The sequence below is a fragment of the Danio aesculapii genome, chromosome 11 (assembly GCF_903798145.1).
Source record: "Danio aesculapii chromosome 11, fDanAes4.1, whole genome shotgun sequence".
NCBI classification, from domain to species: Eukaryota; Metazoa; Chordata; class Actinopteri; order Cypriniformes; family Danionidae; genus Danio; species Danio aesculapii.
The window spans coordinates 815539-839224 of record NC_079445.1 but is presented as its reverse complement, the minus strand read 5'-3'; positions in this window follow the sequence as shown (position 1 = coordinate 839224).

Here is a 23686-nt window from a genome sequence, read left to right as displayed (position 1 = left end):
ACTATCTAAGAACAGTCTAAACCAGCGAATAACAGTCTAATATAAGATCAGTTTAAACCATTTCAGAACAGTCTAAACTAGCTAAGAACAGTCTAAACCAGCTAAGAAATGTCTAAACCACCTAAAACCAGTTTAAACCCGCTAAGAACAGACCAAACCATCTAAGACCAGTTAAACTATCTAAGAACAGTCTAAACTGGCGAAAAACAGTCTAAACTAACTAAGATCAGTTTAAACCATCTCAGAACAGGCTAAACCACCCAGCTAAGAACAGTCCAAACCAGCTAAGACCAGTTTAAAACATTTAGAACAGCCTAAACCACCTAAGATCAGTTTTAATCATCTAAGAACAGTCTAAATCAGCCAGTTAATATCACTGTTAACCAGCTAAGAACAGTCTAAACCAGTTTAAACAAAAACAAACAATAGTTTAGACCATGCAGTTTAAACTAGCTAAGGCCACTCCAAACCAACTAAAACCAGTTTAAACCAAAAAAAGAACATTCTGAACCAGCTAAGACCAGTCTAAATCAACTAAAATCAGTTTTAAACCATCTAAGATCCGTCTAAACCAACTAAGACCGGTTTAAATCATCTTAGACTAGTTTAAACCAACTAAGAGAAGTTTACAAACATCTCAGAACAGTCTAAACAAATTAAGACCAGTTAAACCAGCTAAGAACTGCTTAAGCCTGCTAAGACCAGTTTAAACCAGCTAAGACCACTCTAAACCAACTAAGACAACTCTAAACCAGCTAAGACCTGTCTAAACAAGCTAAGACCTGCTTAAGCCTGCTAAGACCAGTGTAAACAAGCTAAGACCAGTCTAAACTAGCCTAGACCCACCTAAACCAGCTAAGACCAGTCTGAACCAGCTAAGACCACTAGTCTAAGCCAGTTTAAACCAAAGACCAGTCTAAATCAAGACTTGTTCAAAGCAGCTACAACCAGCAAACTGTAGCAGGCGGGTTTGTGCTTCTCTGGAGCTAGATCAAGCTTATGAAACGTTGTTGTGAAAAGGAAACCGACAGTATATTTTGTCCCTGACAGTATATTTCGTCTTTTTTTCTTACTGAATTGTCATATTAATAAGTGTAATTAGTGTTTTTAATCAAATGCAATATAATATAGATTTTTTTTTCGGCAAAATCATAAAAAAAAGAACTAAACCTAGATTCTGCTCAAGGTTTTCAGGCCCTGACTCTCTCCTCCTCGTCCTTGCTCGTCTGACTGCAGCTTTTTTCATTTTTTTTTTTCTTTTTTTTTCTTTCCCAAAAAGCGAAATCAAAGCAGGGATTTAGAGGGTTTTTTCAGGGGAGCGCGCACTCTCTCCTTCTTCAAGCTGCAGAGCGCGATAAAGAGCGCTGCATTCTTCACGGTCACGCGCAGCGTGGCTGAACACCGCCGCCTAATGGACAGAGCGCGCAACTGCACTGAACACACTGAGCTGTATGTGTGTGCGCGTGTTTTTGGGACATATAAGGACACAGATGTGTATAATGTCATGGGTATGACACAGGTATTACAAAAAGATTGAATTATGAGGACATTGCTGTTGACCCCATTTCTCATGATGCATTTAAATAATTAAGAATGAGTTTTTTTTCCCAGGCTTTTCTCCCAGGGGTCGGGTTAGGTGTAGGGTTTGGGTAGGGCAATAGTAAATACAGTTTGTAAATAGAGTATAAAAACAATGGAAACCTATGGAATGTCCCCACAGTTTACAAAAACAAACCTTGTGTGTGCTTGCGTGCGTGCGTGCGTGTGTGCATTATTACAACATTAGCCAACAAATGTCATCTGCACAGGCGTGTGTGTATGTGCATGTGTGCGTGCATGCATTTTTGTGTGTGTGTGCGCGCATTCTCACCACAGTAGCCTACAAATGTCATCCGCACAGGCGTGGATGTGTGTGTGCGTGCATGCATTTGCGTATGTGTGCATGCATGTATTTGAGTGTGTGTGTGTGTGTGTGTGTGTGTGTGTGTGTGTGTGTGTGTGTGTGTGCGCGTGCATTCTCACAACAGTAGCCTACAAATGTCATCCGCATAGGCGTGTGTGTGTGTATGTGTGTGTGGTATCTGCAATGACAGGCCGGCGGAGGGTTTCAGGAAGCTGCTGATAATTTTAGATTCCCCAGAAAAGCTCAGAGCAAAGACAGAGTGGAGCGGACAGGCATGAATGGAGGAGGAACAGCGCTAAAATAATGACCTCAGCTTCTCTCAGACACGGCCCTCCGTCCACTGCTGTAAAATAACACCGTACAAATACTCACATTACTGTAATTAAGCAGCTTGTCTCAGCAAGTGTACTTTACTAAGGAACTTTTAAAATGTGTGCTTTAACTTGAGTAGACTTTCAGTGCTGTATCAGTATTTTTATTGCACTTTTTTTCTAGTTTACAGTGAGTAGAATAATCAGTCCTGTAGAATAATTCCCGTCCAGTCAAATCACACATAGAAGACAGACAGACCTCAAGACATAAACACTTTATAAACACAGCAGTGACTGAGTGACAGTTTTGATGATAATAATGAAGATGCACCAGCTAAGACCTGTTTTGCAGTCTAAACCATCTAAAAACAGTCTAAACCAGCTAAGAGCAGTTTACAAACATCTCAGAACATTCTTAACAAACTAAGACCAGTCTAAACCAGCTAAGACCAATCTAAACTAGCTAAGACCTGCTTAAGCCTGCTAAGACCAGTTTAAACCAGCTAAGACCAGTCTAAACTAGCTAAGACCTGCTTAAGCCTGCTAAGACCAGTTTAAACCAGCTAAGACCACTCTAAACCAGCTAAGACCACTCTAAACTAGGTAAGACCTGCTTAAGCCTGCTAAGACTAGTTTAAACCAGCTAAGACCAGTCTAAACCTGCTAAGACCAGTCTACACCTGCTGTTCTCATGTAAATCCACCAGAGGCCGCTGTTGACTGACTGACTGTTTGACTGACCCACCCTCTTCCTTTCCTAAACCCAACCAATAGTGTTTTCAAAAGCACCGATTGACCCACCCACCGTCTTCCCTAAACCCAGGGCTTAATTTGTGCCAGAACACGCCGGATCCGGCATCTCATTTTACCGATGCCCCTCTTCAACTGCCTTCCTCCCACATCCGCTGTTTACTTTAATTTTCTTCCGTGACTCCCCAACCCTCTTCACTTTTGTCCACAACAACCCCCCGCTCTCCACGTTCGTGCGCGACACCTCTTCATCCTTGGGTAACATGCCGGATCCATTACCCCGATCTGTTCCGGGACCTCGAAATTCACAAATTAAGCACTGCCTAAACCCAACCCACAGTGTTTTCAAAGATACCGATTGACCCACCCACCGTCTTCCCTAAACCCAACCAATAGTGTTTTCAAAAGCACCGATTGACCCACCCACCCCCTTCCGTAAACCCAACCCACAGTGTTTTTAAAAGCACCGATTGACCCACCCACCCACTTCCGTAAACCCAACCCACAGTGTTTTCAAAAGCACCGATTGACCTGCCCACCCACTTCCGTAAACCCAACCCACAGTGTTTTCAAAAGCACCGATTGACCCACCCACCCACTTCCGTAAACCCAACCCACAGTGTTTTCAAAAGCACCAATTGACCCACCCACCATCTTCCTTAAACCCAACCCACAGTGTTTTCAAAAGCACCGATTGACCCACCCACCCACCCACTTCCGTAAACCCAACCCACAGTGTTTTCAAAAGCACCGATTGACCCACCCACCCCCTTCCCTAAACCCAACCCACAGTGTTTTCAAAAGCACCGATTGACCCACCCACCCCCTTCCCTAAACCCAACCCACAGTGTTTTCAAAAGCACCGATTGACCCACCCACCCACCCACTTCCCTAAACCCAACCCACAGTGTTTTCAAAAGCACCGATTGACCCACCCACCCACCCACTTCCGTAAACCCAACCCACAGTGTTTTCAAAAGCACCGATTGACCCACCCACCCACCCACTTCCGTAAACCCAACCCACAGTGTTTTCAAAAGCACCGATTGACCCCACCCACCCCCTTCCCTAAACCCAACCCACAGTGTTTTCAAAAGCACAGATTGACCCGCCCACCCACTTCCCTAAACCCAAATAACAGTGTTTTCGAAAGCAATCCAGAAAAAGAAAAGTCCTCACCAGATTTTTACCACATTTTCAGATTTTACCACATTCTCACCCTGTTATTTACTTGTTTATTTTATTTTTTGGCTTTTGTTTTTGTCTTACCTGCTTTCTGGAACTGTTCTTCACCAGACATGAAACCTGTCGTCATGGTCAGCTCCTCTCTGCGTCTGCCAACAAACGTGGCGAGCCACTAGACTAACTGGTAACAGTGGAAAAGCCGTCCATACAGAGTGGTCAGCTGGTAAGCGCGAAAAGCAATGGCGTCATGCCACTCCACAGTGTTCGCTTTCAAGAAGAAATGCAGCCATACGTACCTCTGGCTACATAATTTGCGATCTCCAGAAATATATATGGGGCTACATTTTCAGAATGAGCCTGTGTTGGATGTAATCTACATTAAGGCTCGTTCAAAAAAAAGCATGATAATGATAAATATAATAATAAATAAGTTTGGGTCTACTCTGACAAATGATAATGATCTGTTTCTTTTTATAACAAGCCTTAATATTCAAGATTTAATACTCAACCTATTGAGTACGTTAATAATTGCTACTTATTACGCATACTTTGAGTAGTGTTTAGTACAGATGCATTTACTCTACTCGCACTACATTTAATCATTCATTTTCTTTTCAGCTTAGTCCCTTTATTCATCAGGGGTCGTCACAGCGGAATTACCCACTAGCTTATCCAGCAAATATTTTATGCAGCGGATGCCCTTCCAGCTGCAACCCATCACTGGGAAACACCCATACAGTTTCTTATACACTCATACACTATGGACAATTTAACTTACCCGAATCCCCTATAGTGCTTGTGTTTGGACTGTGGAGCACCTGGTGAAAATCCACGCCAACACGGGGAGAACATGCAAACTCCACACAGAAATGCCAACTGATGCCACCACCCCGCCCGCACTATATTTATTTATTTACTTATTTATTTATTATTTCTGTCAAGTAATGGCACTTTCAGTTGAGTCTGCTTTTCCAGCACTGCATCAGTCCTGCAGCACTCAGATTTTTCTCCTCGGTCACGCTTGTTTTCTGTGTTCGCCCGGAGCTCATCAGCGTGTGGACGGCCTGAGTCACGCTCACATCTCATTATTACAATACCGCTAAAGAGCTCTCCAAACATCATTAGCACTGTTTATCACGCATAAGGTCAAGCAACATCTCCAAAACCGGAAACGCAGGCTCTGCCAAATCCAAATAGAGCCATTTGAGCTTCATTAGAGCTGCTGTTCAGCCAGGGAGAAACACACAGATTCATTCATTCAGTTTTACTATTATCATTATTGCGTCACATTTCAAAGCTGGCTAATTGTGTTTTGCATGTTCAGTCGTTTGAAATTGACGTCGAAACGTCTTCGCTCATTCCAATACGAAGCGACAGCTCCATATTGCTTTTAAATCTGCCTCGCAGTTATGCTGAATTATAATTTATATGCTCGGAAATGAAGTGAAATGATGTGCAGTCGGTTATGTAAGATAAAGAGGAAGTGCATCTTGAGCTCTGACACGCGATGCACGTTACGACAGATTTATTCATATCAGCTGTCGGGACTCATTTTTATTCCTGACGCAGACAGCGAAACTAGCTGGGTTATTGGAAACGGCATGCTGAGGGGAGAGCTTTATTGAAAAAGATCTGTGTTCGTGGAGGAATCTTCTACATGTTGCACTGTATGCTCTGTCAAAAGATATCTGTGAATGAACAGTTTCTGTATTTTGTGTTTATTTGCGGTGGTGAATTGCATTATGGGATGTGGATCTCTGCTCTGTCCTATTTTGATGTTGAAAATTCAGCTGTTCAGTTTAAAGAAGTAACTTTTATTGACATTTTAGCCATGTGAGATCATATAATGTGTAAGAAATAATATTTAGAGAAAATAGAGCGACACGGTGGCTCTGTGGTTAGCACTGTGGCCTCACAGCAAGACGGTCACTGGTTTGAGTCCCGGCTGGGTCAGTTGGTGTTTCTGTATGGAGTTTGCATGTTCGCCTCATGTTGGCGTGGGTTTCCTCCGGGTGCTTTAGTTTCCCCCACAGTCCAAACACATGCGCTATAGGGGAATTGATTAACTAAACTGACCGTAGTGTACGAGTGTGTGTGTGAATGAGTGAGTATGGGTGTTTCCCAGTACTGGGTTGTGGCTGGAAGGGCATCCGCTGTGTAAAATACACTGTATAAAATAAATCCTGTTTTCACTGTAGCATTTTTACAGTTTTTTTATCGTTGATGTGCTAGAATAGTTGGTGGTTCATTCCGCTGTGGCGACCCCTGATAATTAAGGCACTAAGCCAAAGGAAAATGAATGATTCTAGGGAAATAAGTCTGTAAAATAACAGAAAATGTGCTGGCAAGTTATTACAAGGTTTCTATAGTGTAATATACAACACCAACACACACATTATAGCACTGCAGACTATTACAAATGTTACGGAGAGACACTTTTTGGAATGTTTAACTTGTTGGAAGAAAGATCAAGCTCCTATAACGCAATAATGCACACAAATATTATTTTATAACTCATTAAAACTGCCGTTTTTAGGTTTTGATTCAAATTGTGCCGTTTTGGTTGCTTTAAATGCAAATGAGATCGTGCTCTTTTAGAAGAAGGCGGAGCTACAGATGTATGTGCATCACCATAGACACAGATGTAAACGGCACTGTGTGTGTTGTCAGTGCTGTGTGCGTGTGTGCTTCAGTGTGAGTGTGTGCTTCATGCTTCTGTCAGTCTATGTCGCTCCTGTCTCTGTTCATCTAAAACTCCACATCTAGAATCCTCTTAGTCTATGCTGACATTATCTTCAGCAGCTCAAACACTCTAATGGCTAATGGACAGACGGCTGCTTCTCACTCAGGGCTGCTGTTTATGCTAATGAGATGGAGAGATGTGCACTAGTGGGAGGGGCTTTCCCCCTCTGATGACACGCACAAAGGGAGAATGTCAATCAAAGTGTTTCATTCATCAAGTCTGATTAGAATAAACACAATTAATTCATGTTCACTATTAGAGGCTGGAGATATTCACACACTGCTGACACACAACTGTGTTTAAACCTCTTATAAAAGTGATTTGTCCATAATAGGTGGCCTTTAAATGCAATCTTTCAGAGGTGTGCAGGGCGCTCTGCTGCTCCACATGGCAGAGTATAATCACAGCGGAGGGAAAGGCATCACACATTCTGCAGGGGATTGACTATTAATTTTTCAAAACTCATTTTCTGGTGTGTCTGAATGACTTTGGGAACGCATTTTCTCACTCAGCCAACAAATAAAGATTGCCAGTGCTATTCTCATCAGAGCCGAAGAAAGGGTTTTAGGCAAGGTGTTCTTTCCAGTTGATTTTTCACATTCATTTCGCCGGCTCTCAGATCTGTTTCTATATTTGCGATGCCTCTCTGGGTGAACCTGTCTCACTGTTCATTACATGTAAATAGATTTCTACAGAGGAATCAATACTGGCCTGATGAAGCATAGAGCTTACACACACACACACACACACACACACACAAACACACACACACACCACAGAATAATACATATATTAATCAATATATATCTGGATGTTACTGTGTGAGTGTGTGTGTGCAATAAAAATTGCCTGATTTAACCCATAACAATACATTTCTTGATTTAATGGACAACAGAGTGATCAATATTATATAATATGCTAATAATTTAATCACGAGTTCTCCCATCGGTATATCCCAGATGGAAAAAACACTGTAGCAAGTTATATTAAATACTGTAGTGTTTTTGAACCATACTATAGTAAAATACTGTTGTTGCTATGGAAACACAACAACTACAGTAATTAATCTGTTGTGGTGATTCTACAGTTGCTATGGTAACACAACTATAGTAATTAATCTGTTGTGGTGATTCTGCAGTTGCTATGGTAACACGACAACTACAGTAATTAACCTGTTATAGTGATTCTGCAGTTGCTATGGTAACATGACAACTACAGTAATTAATCTGTTGTGGTGATTCCGCAGTTGCTATGGAAACACATCTACTACAGTAATTAACCTGTTGTGGTGATTCTGCAGTTGCTATGGTAACATGACAACTACAGTAATTGATCTGCTGTGGTGATACTACAGTTGCTATGGTAACAAAACAACTACAGTAATTAATCTGTTGTGGCGATTCTACAGTTGCTATGGAAACACAACAACTACAGTAATTAATCTGTTGTGGTGATTCCACAGTTGCTATGGTAACATAACAACTACAGTAATTAATCTGTTGTGATGATTCTACAGTTGCTATGGTAACACAACATCTACATAGTTTTTTACAGCTACGGGGTATATCATACTACCGTTCACGTACTGTTTGTGTGTCTGTATGTATGTCAGTCAGAGTGTAGATGTGTGTGTGTGTGTGTGTGTGTGTGTGTGTGTGTGTGTGTGTGTGTTTCTGTTAGTCTACGTTTGTTTTTGTGTGTTTGTGTATGTGTCAGCACATGCGTGTGTGTGTGTGTGTGTCTTCCAGCATCCCTCGCTCCGCTCCTCCCTCTCTTCACCTCCGTCCCACTTTCTCCTCTGTTTTCTGCAGATATCTGGAGTCACATTGGCTGGCATGTGAGCAGTGCTGCGGTTGTATAATGTGTGTCTCGTCCCCACAGGCTCTCACTGCTCCTCACACTGTCCTCCTGTCTTACACACAGACACACACACAGACTTGTTCCTATATCCCGGTGGGGACTCTCATAGACACAATGATGCTTCTACTATACAAACCAAATGTATACTCGCTCATCTCCACCAACCCTACCCCTAAACACAACCCTCACAGTATGAAACAATATGCATTTACAAAATACTTCATTCTGTTTGATTGACAAGCATGCTTACTTCTGGGGACCTTAAGTTTGGTCCCCACGGTGACACAAGTTCCCATGAGTCTGTGTGCATTCAGGTTTATGTCCCCACTGGGATATAAAAACAAGTACACACACACACAGACACAACCAAAGTGAATGTGCACAAACACACACAGACACACAAATCTTGTGCTTTGGAAGTTATTGTTATCCCACTTTTATCATTATCGGGTTTTTTGGGGTTGTGGGTCATTGGATTCTCAGATGTTTAGCAGAATGTTCATGTTGCTCTTTCACATGTAATAATTCAACAATAATCTGCTCATTTTAAATGGCCATCAGTGTTGAAAGATGCTATTACAGCATCAGCCAGCAGGGGGAAACATTAACCAGACCATAATAAATAAACTAATCTGGCAACATTTAACCTCAAAGTATTTATTCTTCCAATTATGGCTGTGAATATGTGTCAAAACTAATAAAAATATCCTCATTTGTGTTCAACAGAGCAAGGAAATGTATATTGGTTTAATAATAATAATAATAATAATAATAATAATAATAATAATAATAATAATTAATCCCCACATTGGGTTGAAGTTGTCGCTATAGAAATGTAATGGTGTGAAAATTTCATATCTTGATTATAGTAACCAATATTATCAGAGTAATCTTTTTTTTTGTTTGTTTTAGTTAAAAATACCTGATAGTAGTTAAAAATACCTGAAAATGATCAAAAAAAAAATAAATGCCACATGCCCTTATTCCACATGTATCCAGGCTCATTATTGATACGTACTTCTGTATACATTTCTAGAGAGCTTGAAATACGTCCCAGGGGCTCCGTTGTTTTTTTTTTTTTTTTGTTTTGCACTTTTTGTTTCTTAAATCCACCAGAGGTCATTGTGTATGCTTTTTTCAGATCTCAAATTTCTTTCGCGAGTGCCATTCGTGTCTGCTGTTCTCACGTAAATCCACCAGAGGCCGCTGTCGACTGACTGACTGACTGACTGACTGACTGACCAACCGACCGATATCACCACCCACCCCATTCCCTAAACCCAACCGATAATGTTTTCAACAGCACCGATTGACCCGATCACCACCTTGCCTACACCCAACTAACAGTGTTTTAGAAAGCAATTCAGAAAAAGGAAAGTTCTCGTCTGATTTTTTTTTTTTTTACCACATTTTCAGATTTTACCACATTCTCACCCTGTTATTTTTTTAATTTAGATTTTTTGGCTTTTTTTTTTGTCTTACCTGCTTTCTGGAACCATTCTTGGCTGGACTCGAACCCTATCATCGCGGTCAACTCCTCTCTGCGTCTCAAGTCCACTGGACCATCTGGTAACAGCAGGAAAGCTGTCTAGCAGGTAAGCGGTCAGCTGGTAAGCGCGAAAAGGAACAGCGTCATACCGCCCCGTAGCATTCAGTTTAAAAACGAAATGCACCCATACATTCTTCTAGCTACAAAATTCGTGATCTCCAGAAATGTATACAGGGGGACGTTTTCAGAATGAGCCTGTCTTTCAAAATAAAAAAAACAACAACTAAAAATGTGCGACAAACAACATAAACATGGATCCCTCCAAATGTATATGTATTTGTTTGAAACAGCCTGAGGGTGGGAAAATTTGAGTTTGAATTTTTGGGTGAACTGTCCCTTTAAGCCTCGTCTGTGAAATATCGGAGCACTTTTATGTGTTCTTCAAAATAACCCCAAAAACACAGCATGTTAACTCATCTAAACTTGGCTGCTACTGGCATAGTTTACAGCTAGATTTAAATGCTATTCGCATAAATGCATCATGTCAACGTGTGCTTTGTTTACTCAGGTAGAACATTAAAGATCATCTGAGCTGAAACCATGGTACTTGGTGATGTGAAATACGTTTAAAGTCCACATGAAGCGGAAGCTGCGACGTTATTTTTTCCTTATTGTGCTGCACTTACTAGAGAAATGGAATATTGAGAATGAGAAAACAGTGGGCGTGGCTTGTTTTTCTACTGTGAGCTGATTGGATGTGATAAAGTAGGCATGTCATTCAGAAAGTTGGAGAAAAGGGTTTGGGGAGAGTTATTACAACCTAACAGACTCCTCCTCCTGCTCACCATTTCTGTGTGTTGTCAAAACTGACAGCTGGAGGGGCGTGGTTAAGTATGTCAGCCACACCCAATATCTCAGACAGACCTAATCTGAGAATTGAACTGAAAACAAACAGGAAGTGCATTTGCAGATTTACATTAAAGATCACAAAGGCAAACTATTGTTTTCTTCTCTTAATGACATGCACAGATGAACTGTTCATCACAGAACTAGCAATGTGAGCTAACAAAATCAATATGGCTAGTTCTGATTTCATGTGGTCTTTAAATGGGTTTGTTGTATCGCTATATATTTCTATTTGCACAACTTTTCTGGTGTAGTAGCAACTGTGATATGAAAGCACCCAAAAATTATGGCTATTTTACTAGTCTTCCTTTGCTCACCTTTATAAAATAAAAACACACACAGTAGGGCGGTGGCCTTGCAGCAAGAAGGTCGCTGGTTTGAGTCCCAGCTGGGCCATTTCTGGGCGTTTCTATGTGGAGTTTGCATGTTCTCCCCGTGTTGGCGAGAGTTTCCTCCGGGTGTTCTGGTTATGGGTGTTTTCCAGTACTGGGTTGCATCCGCTGCTTAAAACATATGCCAGAATAGTTGGTGGTTCATTCCGCTGTGGCGACCTCTGAAATATACCAAAAGAAAATGAATGAATGAATAAAAACACATGAAAAATCATATTTGGCCTCTGGGTTCACACATGAAGCTCATTCAGATCTGTTTCCTCAGTTCTGTAAACTGGTATATTGTCTTATCAGCAGTCTGAGTGACTATTGCGCTCATCTGAAAGTGATTTTTGATGATGTTATAGTGATGGGAATATAAAATAATGCTAAATTGCTTGGCAACTTTTAGAGTGGCTATTGCTTATTGAATATTATGAATAAATCATTTAATGAAAGTGTGTTGGTGGAGATTTAGTTCAGATTGCTATCCTCAGTCATCATTCATACTAAAGTTTTATTGTTATGAACCTGAGACTGACCTGAAGAATGAACGCAGATGAAGGTAATAAGACTCGCTCACATCTCTATTTATAGCCATGGCTTGTCTTGAAGTATTGTTGAAGAATTGCAAAAACATTTAATAAAATAGTGATTATAAAATGCATATATTCAAACACAACAGCATTTAGAAAGGAAATTAATGCATGCTCAAATAGGAAAACTACTAATGCAACGTTTACAATAAATAGATAACGGGAGAAAATAGAATAAAAAAAAAAGAAATTAATTTCACAGCTGTACTTACACGTTTATTTAATGTTTCTGATAGTTTTTATTACAATAGTTATTGTATTTCGGTGATATCAAACTGAAGTCGTCTCCATTTGTAAGAGTTTCTTCTAGAATACATGATTTAAATTATATTTATTATTAAGTATGGTCTCTTTATGGTCTCTTTATTTCTATTCATTACATGCTCATGAAAGAAAATACTATAGTAGTTTATAGTAAATATTAAATACTGTATATATTATAACATTTACAACAATGCTCCGGCACACTGTTGTAAATGTTATAATTCAAACAAATAAGTAATATAAAGACATTTTCTACAACTATAGGCTATATTATATAACAATACACCAGTTTACTGTAGTAAAAACTAAAGTGTACAACAGTATTAATGAGTTCACTATAGTTAGTACTATAGTATGCTGTATTGTTCTAAATGTTATACATTATAATACAACTACTGTAGTATTTATTCATGGTGATGTAATGAAAATAAACAAAGATACATTTCTAAATAATAATAAATACAATTTAATTCACGTCATTCAGAAGAATCTCTTACAAATAAATCAAATTCACAGCTGTGCATATACTGAACTGGGGGGCATCACGGTGGCGCAGTGGGTAGCACAATCGCCTCACCGCAAGAAGGTTGCTGGTTCAAGTCCCAGCTGGGTCAGTTGGCATTTCTGTGTGGAGTTTGCATGTTCTCCCCGTGTTGGCGTGGGTTTCCTCCGGGTGCTCCGGTTTCCCCCACAAGTCCAAAGACATGCACTATAGGGGAATTGGGTGAGCTAATTTGTCCATAGTGTATGTGTGTGAATGAGTGTGTGTGGATGTTTCCCACTGATGGGTTGCAGCTGGAAGGGTATCCGCTGTGTAAAACATATGCTGGATAAGTTGGAGGTTCATTCCGTTGTGGAATTTTTCTGTATTTGTAAGAGTTTTCTCAATTACGGTATTTAAATTGTATTTATTTTTAAGAAGTGTATCTCTGTATGTGTGTCTATCCCCCATGAAAAAAAGTACTGTAGTAGTTTATAGTATATATTAAAGTGTATTATATTGTATATTAGTTAGTTAGTTAGTATATTGGACAAAAAAGAAGTTTCAGTGAGACTTTGAAAATATTTTCTCAAACATATATTTTAAATAAAAATAATAATTAAACTAAGGGACTAAGCCGAAGGAAAATGAACGAATAATTAAACCCTTCACATTTAAAGCAATCTTGAGCAAAACTCAAAAATGTGAACCCTTGACTACAAATCTGTGAGAAATGTATGTTTATGGATTATGCATATACACTTTTAGACCGTTTACACGTCATTTTTTTTAAGGTTACATTAGTTAGTTTGTCTTGTAAGGTGCAAACTCATTTTCCCCAGCAGGTGTCGCCATTGACTGTGTTTCTGAGAGACACAGAGAGAGAGGTTTATCAGATCTGCAGTCAATCATTAAATGACACACTTACAAAAGTAAGAGAAAGTCATATAATACTCTCCAAAATAACGAAGTTAAGAGTCATATAATAGTCGTTTTAGCAAGATACAAAAGACCCATGTTTTTGTTCCTTTTTTTTGGTTATTTATTCTCATTTATTGTATGTTTTACATTTTGATCATATAAATATAGTCTATATTGTATACATAGTTAGAATACGTTGGCAAAACTGTAACAACTTAAACTTAAGAGAGAGTATTAATAATTAATATTAGAGGTATTGTCTGGATTTGTTCCTTTTTCTGTTATTTATTTCTGATTTATTGTATATTTCATAATTTGATGATGTAAATATATTCTATATTTTATACATGCAGTGTAAAACATGCAGGGTTCCACACTCAATGAAATCTCAAGAATTGTGTTGCTTTAGCTCATTTTAAATAAGTAGTTTGAATGATAATAAATAATATTTTTTGCAGTGTAGTTAAAATGATTTGGAAATACTGTAACAGCTTAAACTTCAGAAAGAAAATTAATAGTAATAATAATAATAATAATAATAATAATAATAATAATAATAATAATTATTATTATTATTATTATTACTGTTATTATTAATTCATATTAGAGGTATTGTCAGTTTTTGTAACTTTTTTTGTCATTTTCTGTTATTTATTTCTCATTTATTGTATGTTTTATATTTCGATTAAATAAGTATAGTCTATATTTTATACAAAGTTAAAATGCTTTCACAAAACTTAACAAGTTGAACTTAATGGAGATAATTAATATGAATAATTAATATTAAAGAAATTGTCTGTTTTTGTTCCTTTTTTCTTTCATTTATTTATTCATTTTCTTTTCGGCTTAGTCCCTTTATTAATCAGAGGTCGCCACAGCGGAATGAACCGCCAACTTATCCAGCATTTGTTTTACACAGTGGATGCCCTTCCAGCTACAACCCAAAACTCATTCATTCATTCATTTTCTTTTCGGCTTATTTCCTTTATTAATCCGAGTTCGCCACAGCGGAATGAACTGCCCACTTATCCAGCACGTTTTTACGCAGCGGATGGCCTTCCAGCCGCAACCCATCTCTGCAAAACATCCACACACACTCATTCACACACACACACTACAGACAATTTAGCCTTCCCAATTCCCCTATAGCGCATGTGTTTGGACTGTGGGGAAACCGGAGCACCCAGAGGAAACTCACGCGAACGCAGGGAGAACATGCAAACTCCACACAGAAATGCCAACTGACCCAGCCGAGGCTCAAACCAGAGACCTTCTTGCTGTGAGGCGACAGCACCACCTACTGCACCACTGCGTCGCCACTCAACCCAAAACTGTGATTAATTAAGGGACTAAGCTGAAAAGAAAATGAAAGAATAATAATAATAACTAGTTTAATGCAGGTGTGTTGTAGCACAGCCTCCGATGGTTGATGAGCATTACGGTTGGCAAGAAACTACTCACTTTATTATGCATTACGTTAACAGAAATGTCAAAGGATACATGTTGCGTTTTGTAAATGTGTGTTTAATTTTCTGTAACATCAGAATTGTGCATCTGTAACTTGCTTGTTTCTGCAGCAGAACCTTGAACAGTTCTGGGTTTTGCATTGAGTTCAGTGCTGAATATTGTGCTCTCTTTCTTTTGCCAAGTGTTGTTCAGTTCATGAATGACAGACAAAAGCTCAGCCTCCAGTCGGAGACACAAGAACAGAACGGCACATTTGTCAACCCATGTGCATGAATCAAATATAAAATATAGGGTGAGTTTGACATTTGATGCTGACAGAATCATGTATAAGTACAGTTTGGAGCATATTGTGCTGTATTCAAGAAAACAAACATTATTTAAGGTTCTTTGAAACCTAATGGTTTGTTGAGGTTTCGTTCGGGTTATGTTCTGGCTATTTTCAGGTTAGGTTCAGATTATGTTCATGAATATTTTCTGAATATGTTCAGTTTAAGCACAGTTTATGTTCAGGTTACGTTTAGGTTAAGTTCAGGTTATGTTCATGCTTTGTTCTTGCAATGTTCAGGTTATTTTCAGGTTATGTTCAAGTAATGTTCAGGTTATGTTCTTGGTTATGTTCAGGTTAAATTAAGGTTAGGTTCAGGTTTTGTTCAGGTTATGTTTGGGTTTTGTTATTGTAATGTTTTGGTTATTTTCAGGTTAGGTTCCAGCTATGTTCAGGTTATGTTCAGTTTATGCACAGTTTATGTTCAGGTTACATTTAGGTTAAGTTCAGGTTATGTTAATGTTTTGTTGTAATGTTCTGGGTTTTTTCAGATTATGTTAAAGTTATGTTCTTGGTTATGTTCAAGTTAAGGTTAGGTTGAGGTTATGTTCAGCTTTTGTTTAGGTTATGTTCGGGTTTTGTTCGTGTAATGTTCAAGTTATGTCCGGGTTGTGTTCTTGGTATGTTCAGGATTTATTCGGGTTATGCTCTAAATATTTTCTGGTTATGCTCAGGTTATGTTCAAGTTGTGTTATGGTTATGTTTAGTTTATGTTATGGTTATGTTCAGGTTATGTTAAGGTGATGTTTAGGTTTTGTTTGGGTTTTCTGGTTTTGCTCAGGTTGTGTTTTGTTTAAGCTCAGATTTTTTTTCTATTTTGCTTATGTTCTAGTTTTGTTCAGATTATGTTCATATTTTATTTTGTTTTTTTTATTTATTTATTTATTTGTTAACAGAGTTTTAAGTTTTAAAAAAAAATTGGTCAAGCTTTATTTTAAGGTACAATTATCACTGTTAACAAATCATTAACTTAGGCTTTTAGCCCAATTAACTCTTAATTTCCTGCCTATTAACAGCTATTAAGGTAGAAGTGGGGGTTAGGTATGGGTAGTATTAGTTGCATAGAATAAAATCATGCAGAACATGTGCTTTAATAAACAACAAATATCTTTATAATAAGCAGGTAGAAAAATCACTATTTAATTGTGAGAATAAACTGTGTTACCAAATCCGTTTTATAGTTTTCTTTTACTGGTATAATACAAACACATCTATATTTTAATGTAATCATTGAAAGAAGGAATGACAAACACTGTGAGATGCTCTGTTTTTTACACTGTAGCATATCGGCTGAACCATATTGTGCAGAAATGAGTTGATTTGGCCTTCTGGGGAGGAAATTATTATTGTCACACTTGACCAAACACAAACAATGAATAGTGTTTCACCATCTGCACTCGCCCATTGTCATCACACTCCGCTCTGATTGGCTCATGTGCAATCATGCCAGCCAATGACGTGGTAAAGTATATTAGGACATTTAAATGGGAATACACACGTCAGCAGATCCCACTTTAAGCTGAATTTCTCAATTATTGTCCATTTAATTATGAGCGCAGCAGCGTGAGTGCATGAAGCTCTTCATCAGTTCATACTGTGCTTCATTTCCTGCATGATTCACTCATATATTCATTCACCAGAAAACTTAATCTTGTCTAATTTGTTTTTATGTTAGCTGGATAAAACATTCAAGCAAAGCTCAATCGGTATTAGAGCGAAATCAAAAGAAAATGCAATTGCGTTCTGTATTATGTACATGGTTAACTTTATTGGGCAAAAACTTTGACCTGATTTTAAGAGAGAGAATTAATATTAATTAGTGCTGGGCAAAAAATGAATGTGTAAAATGATGTATACAAGTAAAATCTCTGATGTTGTGATGGTCACACAGATAATGTTCTCCAGCTCTCTGAAACTGACCCTTTCAGGCTTTGATTCTAGTTGTGGCGTTTTGGTGACTGTCGCTTTAAATGCAAATGAGATTGGGCTCTTTTTCAGAAGAGGGCGGAGCTACAGATGCCTGTTCCTCAGCATAGTGACAGATGTAAAACAGCACTGTGTGTGTTGTCAGTGCTGTGTGTATGTGTGCTTCAGTGTGTGTGCTTCATGCTTCTGTCAGTCCCTCCTGTCGCTGTTCATCTAAAACTCCACATCTAGAATCCTCTTAGTCTATGCTGACATTATCTTCAGCAGCTCAAACACTCTAATGGCTAATGGACAGACGGCTGCTTCTCACTCAGGGCTGCTGTTTATGCTAATGAGATGGAGAGATGGGCACTAGTGGGCGGGGCTTTCCCCCTCTGATGACACGTACAAAAGGAGAATGTCAATCAAAGTGTTTCTGCAGACTGTTTTGATCAAGTCTGATTAGTACGAACACAATTATTTAACCATTTTATATTATATTCACACACTGCTGCCGGTGTTTAAACCCATTATAAAAGTGATTTTTGCATAATAACCGCCCCTTTAAACTAAAGTGTTACCCTGATTAATAAAGTACATGAAACTCGTGTAAGGACACCTTAAAACAAAGCAGTAGCAGTATTTTCTGTAGTTTTGACATTCTGAATGTGTAATATGTGTGTCTTTGTGTTTGTACTGGATGTTCTAGAGGAGCTGGCATTTCCAAAGTGCTGCTGTGCTTTGTTTTTGCTCAGAGTGTGTCAGAAGCACTCTTTTCTTCTCTCAAATTCTCTGACTTCACCTATTGTGCTTTACAGGTCGCATTGACATGACCTGGCCTTCACCCTGAACTAACTTAGGTGGAGGAAAATCTTGTAAGATGTAGATCACAAAAGAATTAGGTGTAGAAATATGCATAAGTTTCTTTGAACAATCTTTGATAAAGTTCCAGCGGAACATAGAGACTGTCATTAATCCTCCTGTTGACTTACAGCTCATAAATGAGCAGTTTAACAGTAGGTAAAAGCTAAACAATGGGTTTTTTTAATTCAGAAGTTTGGTGAGGAGTGACACAGTGGCTCAGTGGTTAGCACTGTCTCCTCACAGTAAGAAGGTTGCTGGTTCAAGTCTCGGCTGGATCAGCTGGCGTTTCTGTGTGGAGTTTGCATGTTCTCCCCGTGTTGTCGTGGGTTTCCTCCGGGTGCTCTGGTTTCCCCCACAGTCCAAACACAAGTTCCACATGAGGTTATTAATTAGCAAATAATAAATATTACGAGTGTAAACATTAGGTGAGCAGGTTACATTGTAACCCAGTGTCCTTACAATACACTACATGACGAGATTTGCAGTGATAAAGAATTTGGCTGTTTGCACCAGACGAAGCACAACAGAAATGTAAATACAGCCATTCAGAAGCACAGAATAGTGCACTCACTGCACTCCACAGAGGTTTGTAATCTAATTTAAACATATAAACCCTCTTATAACATTATAAAATGTAGATCCTGAATCACTGATATGTGTTGGTTTGAGTCTCAGTTCTAAAGTTCTTCTCAATCGGTTTATTTTATTGTCCAGATCTGAGGTGAACTATCTGCTGCTGCTTTCAGTAGTATGGCAATAAATGTGATGTGAAATGCCAGTCAAACTCACATTATTAGCATTTAACTCTGAATAAAGCACTTGAGCTATACCTGAGCTGATCATTGTCAGTTTTCTGTTGTTCAGCTGTGAGAAACAGAAGCCGTTTCTAATATATAAATTTCAGGTGTTGGTTTGGACATGGTTTGGTTTTGGTCCTTTAAATATGGAAAATATTCCTTCTATCACATTGCTTTTAGTTGGAACGTGACTTAAATCAGCCTTGACTCGGCCTTTAGGCTCGATAGTCACGCATGCCGGAAATCTGGGCTTGCCCGTGTTTTGATCCAGGAGCACAATACCTAATTCAACCACTGGGTGTTATACTTACATCCTGCAGCTTTAACTATGAAGCATGTTTTATTGGATTGTGTCTGTTTTAATTCTGTGAGGAATTAATTATATTCACTTATCCAAACTAGTTTGAAGCTATTTTAACACTGGGAATCCATATACAGTTTTAGAGCTTTTCAAGCAAAAAAGAAATAGTAAAACCTTAATTTGCTGGTGAAACTTTCATAAGTTTCTAATAACAATACATCATTTTCTTCTCATATTTCCAGCCCTGCGTTTGTAGTTTTTCCCATCTGAAACAGGCAGCATTGTTGGAAAAGTGGAAGAAGAGGCTGAAGGCTGGTTAGCACATCTAAAGATAAAACTCTGCTTCAGAAATGCACATTTCAGCTTTTTAATGTCGAGTATATTCCCAGTAAAGACAGCCTTTCTATGCTTACTGCCTCCATGACTGACAGTTATAAGTGTAGCCTATCAAGATAAAGGCACAATATAGAAGACGCTTTTACTAAAATACCCCAAAATCAATAGAACAGTGTTATATATTAGCTGATTTATCTACATACATCATCCCTAATGTTTTGAAGGATACTCCAATCCAAGGAAATCGTCAATTTTAGCTTATGAGATGGAGTGTGTGTGTGTTTGTGTTCATGTTCATGCATATATTCTTGTTCATCTGAGGATTTACATCAGACGAATGTGCCTTTATTCATATGGTTATTATATTAAAAGCATACGTTATGTCTGCTGTTTTACATTCAGAGGAATTTTCAGAACAATGTCCTCATTTTTATGGTGATCATGCTTGGTGTGATAACAAATAAGAGTGTGTGTGTGTGACTATATGAGAAGCGATTCAGGTTTTCATGCTAAAATCTGAAAATGACACGTTAGATAGAAAGCTTCAGTTTACAGTTGAGTGAAAACAACATTATAATCTCCAACACATGCACAGGAATCCAAAAATATAAGCAACAGATTCACATATGCACACATTAATACACGAAAGCACGCAACAAACACACTCACATTTAGCTCACAAATCCATGCACTGAAAGAATGCACAGATATGCAGTTTTCATCCCTCACAATCCACAAACACACATGATGCATGATTTGCAGGACATGTATGCTTGATTTGATGCACAAATAAATGCAGGAGTCTTTGTCCTTTTCTCCAGATGTCTGTCTGAAGTGCCAAGAAATCCCAAAATGTAGTTGAAAGTTTTCAGATGATGATATGAGGGCTCCACTAATGATCCTGTGTGTTTGCCAATGCACATTGCAGCTGAAGATATAATTAATTTGGTCACTCCTGAGGGGTTTAATTTGCGCTGTTCATCCTTGAAAATAAAACAAACATTGCAACAGACTTAAATAATACGCTATGTGTAATAAACTAATATGATGAACTCACTTTCTTGTTACTTGTGAGATATATTTGGCTTCAGTTGATTAAATAAGATATTTGTTAAAGAAGCAAACCCTGTCGGATCTCAAACAATTAAAGCCTGTGTTGTTTTGGGGATGTCTGTGCTTTGTTGTTTGTAGACTATATGATCTAGATCCACTAGAGGGCGCTGTCTACATTTTGAGATAACAAAACACACTAATTAGGGTACGTTTTGATGTACATTCCATATGACAAATCCACTAGAGGGCGCTGTCTACATTTTGCAAACCTGAAATACACTACGTTGGGTACATTTTGTTGTACTTTTCAGATGACAAATCCACTAGAGGGCGCTGTCTACATTTTGCAAACCTGAAATACACTACGTTGGGTACATTTTGTTGTACTTTTCAGATGACAAATCCACTAGATGGCGCTGTCTACATTTTGCGATAACAAAACACACTAATTAGGGTACGTTTTGTTAAACATTTCAGAAGACAAATCCACTAGATGGCGCTGTCTACATTTTGCGATAATGAAATACACTAATTAGGGAATGTTTTGTTAAACATTTCAGAAGACAAATCCACTAGAGGGCGCTGTCTACATTTTGCAATAATGAAATACACTAATTAAGGTACGTTTTGTTGTACCTTTCAGATGACAATTCCACTGGAGGGCGATGTGTACACTTTTGTGAAATCTAAAATATTCAGCTTCGGTTATATTTTGTTGTACTTTTCAGATAATAAATCCACTAGGAGGCGCTGTCTAAATTTTTGAGAGGGAAATACGCTACTTACGACATGTTTATTGTACATTTTTATAACAAATCCACTAGAGGGTGCTGTCTACACTTTGCAAACCTGAAATACATTACGTTGGGTACATTTTGTTGTACTTTTCAGATGACAAATCCACTAGAGGGCGCTGTCAACACTTTGATAATGAAATACAAGATTTAGGGTATGTTTTGTTGTATGTTTTAGATGAAAAATCCACTAGAGGGCGCTGTCTACACTTTGATAATGAAATACTAGATTTAGGGTACGTTTTGTTGTAAGTTTTAGATGACAAATCCACTAGAGGGCGCTGTCAACACTTTGATAATGAAATACTAGATTTAGGGTACGTTTTGTCGTAAGTTTCAGATGACAAATCCACTAGAGGGCGCTGTCAACACTTTGATAATGAAATACAAGATTTAGGGTACGTTTTGTTGTATGTTTTAGAAGACAAATCCACTAGAGAGTGCCGTCTACACTTTGCGATAATGAAATACACTAATTAGGATACATTTTGTTGTATGTGTGCAGAGCAGTGTTATCAATTATTCCCTGGGAAATATTATATTGAGGAAGGGCTAACAGTGGTCCCGTTCTCGTATGCAGTGCCTTTCTATCATTTTAATAATTTCATTACGTTTTATCCTATATTTATGCTAGAGAATATGTGACGGGGCTTTACCCTCTGGCCCAAAACCTAATTAATTTCAATAAGATTACGCCGCAATATGCAGGGTACATACCGATGTTTCACTGTCTGAGGAAACGCAGAGTTTATCTGCTGTCTGTGTGATTCCTCTGCTATTTTCTCATATGAAGCTCCAATAATAATGTCTTCATAAAGACGTCCTCTGGGGAACAATCACATCACAGCAGACACAAAACTATAGTGTTTCTATTCCAAGAAGAATTAAGAAACGCTTAATTTCCTTAAGCATTTAATTACAGTAAGACATTCTATAATAACACATACTGGGGTATAAAGTTGGTTTTCATTTGAATGTCCCTCGACTTTATCTTGGACAGTTAAAGTGTGTAAGTAAATACATTAATAAGTCTATGAAATGCCCTTAAGTGCACGTCACATTAATTTAATGCAGTCTTATCAAACACTAATTGCAATTTAATTCCACTCCTGTCTCTGTTCATCTAAAACTCCACATCTATAATCCTCTTAGTCTATGCTGACATTATCTTCAGCAGCTCAAACACTCTAATGGCTAATGGACAGACGGCTGCTTCTCACTCAGGGCTCCTGTTTATGATAATGAGGGAGAGATGGGCACTAGTGGGCGGGGCTTTCCTCCTATGATGACACGTACAAAGGGAGAATGCCAATCAAAGTGTTTCTGCAGACTGTTTTAATCAAGTCTGATTAGAACAAACACAATTAATTGATGTTCACTATCAGAAGCTGGAGATATTCACACACTTCTCCCTGTGTTTAAACCTCTTTTAAAAGTCATTTTTCCATAATAGGTGCCCTTTTAAGATTAGGCATGCTTTTTCAGAGAACTTGCTCTATGAATAGCGCTCAGGTTACACACAGAGTCATGTGATTATTTCATTTTATTTTATTCATGCAGTTTCCTATTAACAGTATAAGAAGAAGCCTCCTGGTGGGAAAAGGTCTCATTACCTGTGGCAAATCTGCACAGAGACTGCACAAAAAGTGCTCCAGTATGTCATTTCATTTTCATAAAGGTGTTTTTTTTTTTGTGAACTTTATAAAATTATAACATAACAATGTGTTTTTATGTTCCTCTAATCTCAGTGAAGTCATATAAGCTGTTTATAATGTTGATGTGTTATGTATTATGTATAATGCATAATGTATTATGTTTTTAATTGAATTTAAAATGACTATTTAGGTTCTTTGATTCAACTTAAAAATTCTAAGCAATCATTTTTTGTTTGTTTGTTTTTTGCAATGTGGACATTTTAATTAAAAACTGTATATTTCTCCTGTATATATGCTCCTGTATCTACTTTACAAGCTTAACTTCGTGTATTCTGGTTAAGACCACTGCTGTTAAAAATAATTGGCAATTATAGGATAGATTTTGGATTCATGGTGTGGATCTGCCTAGG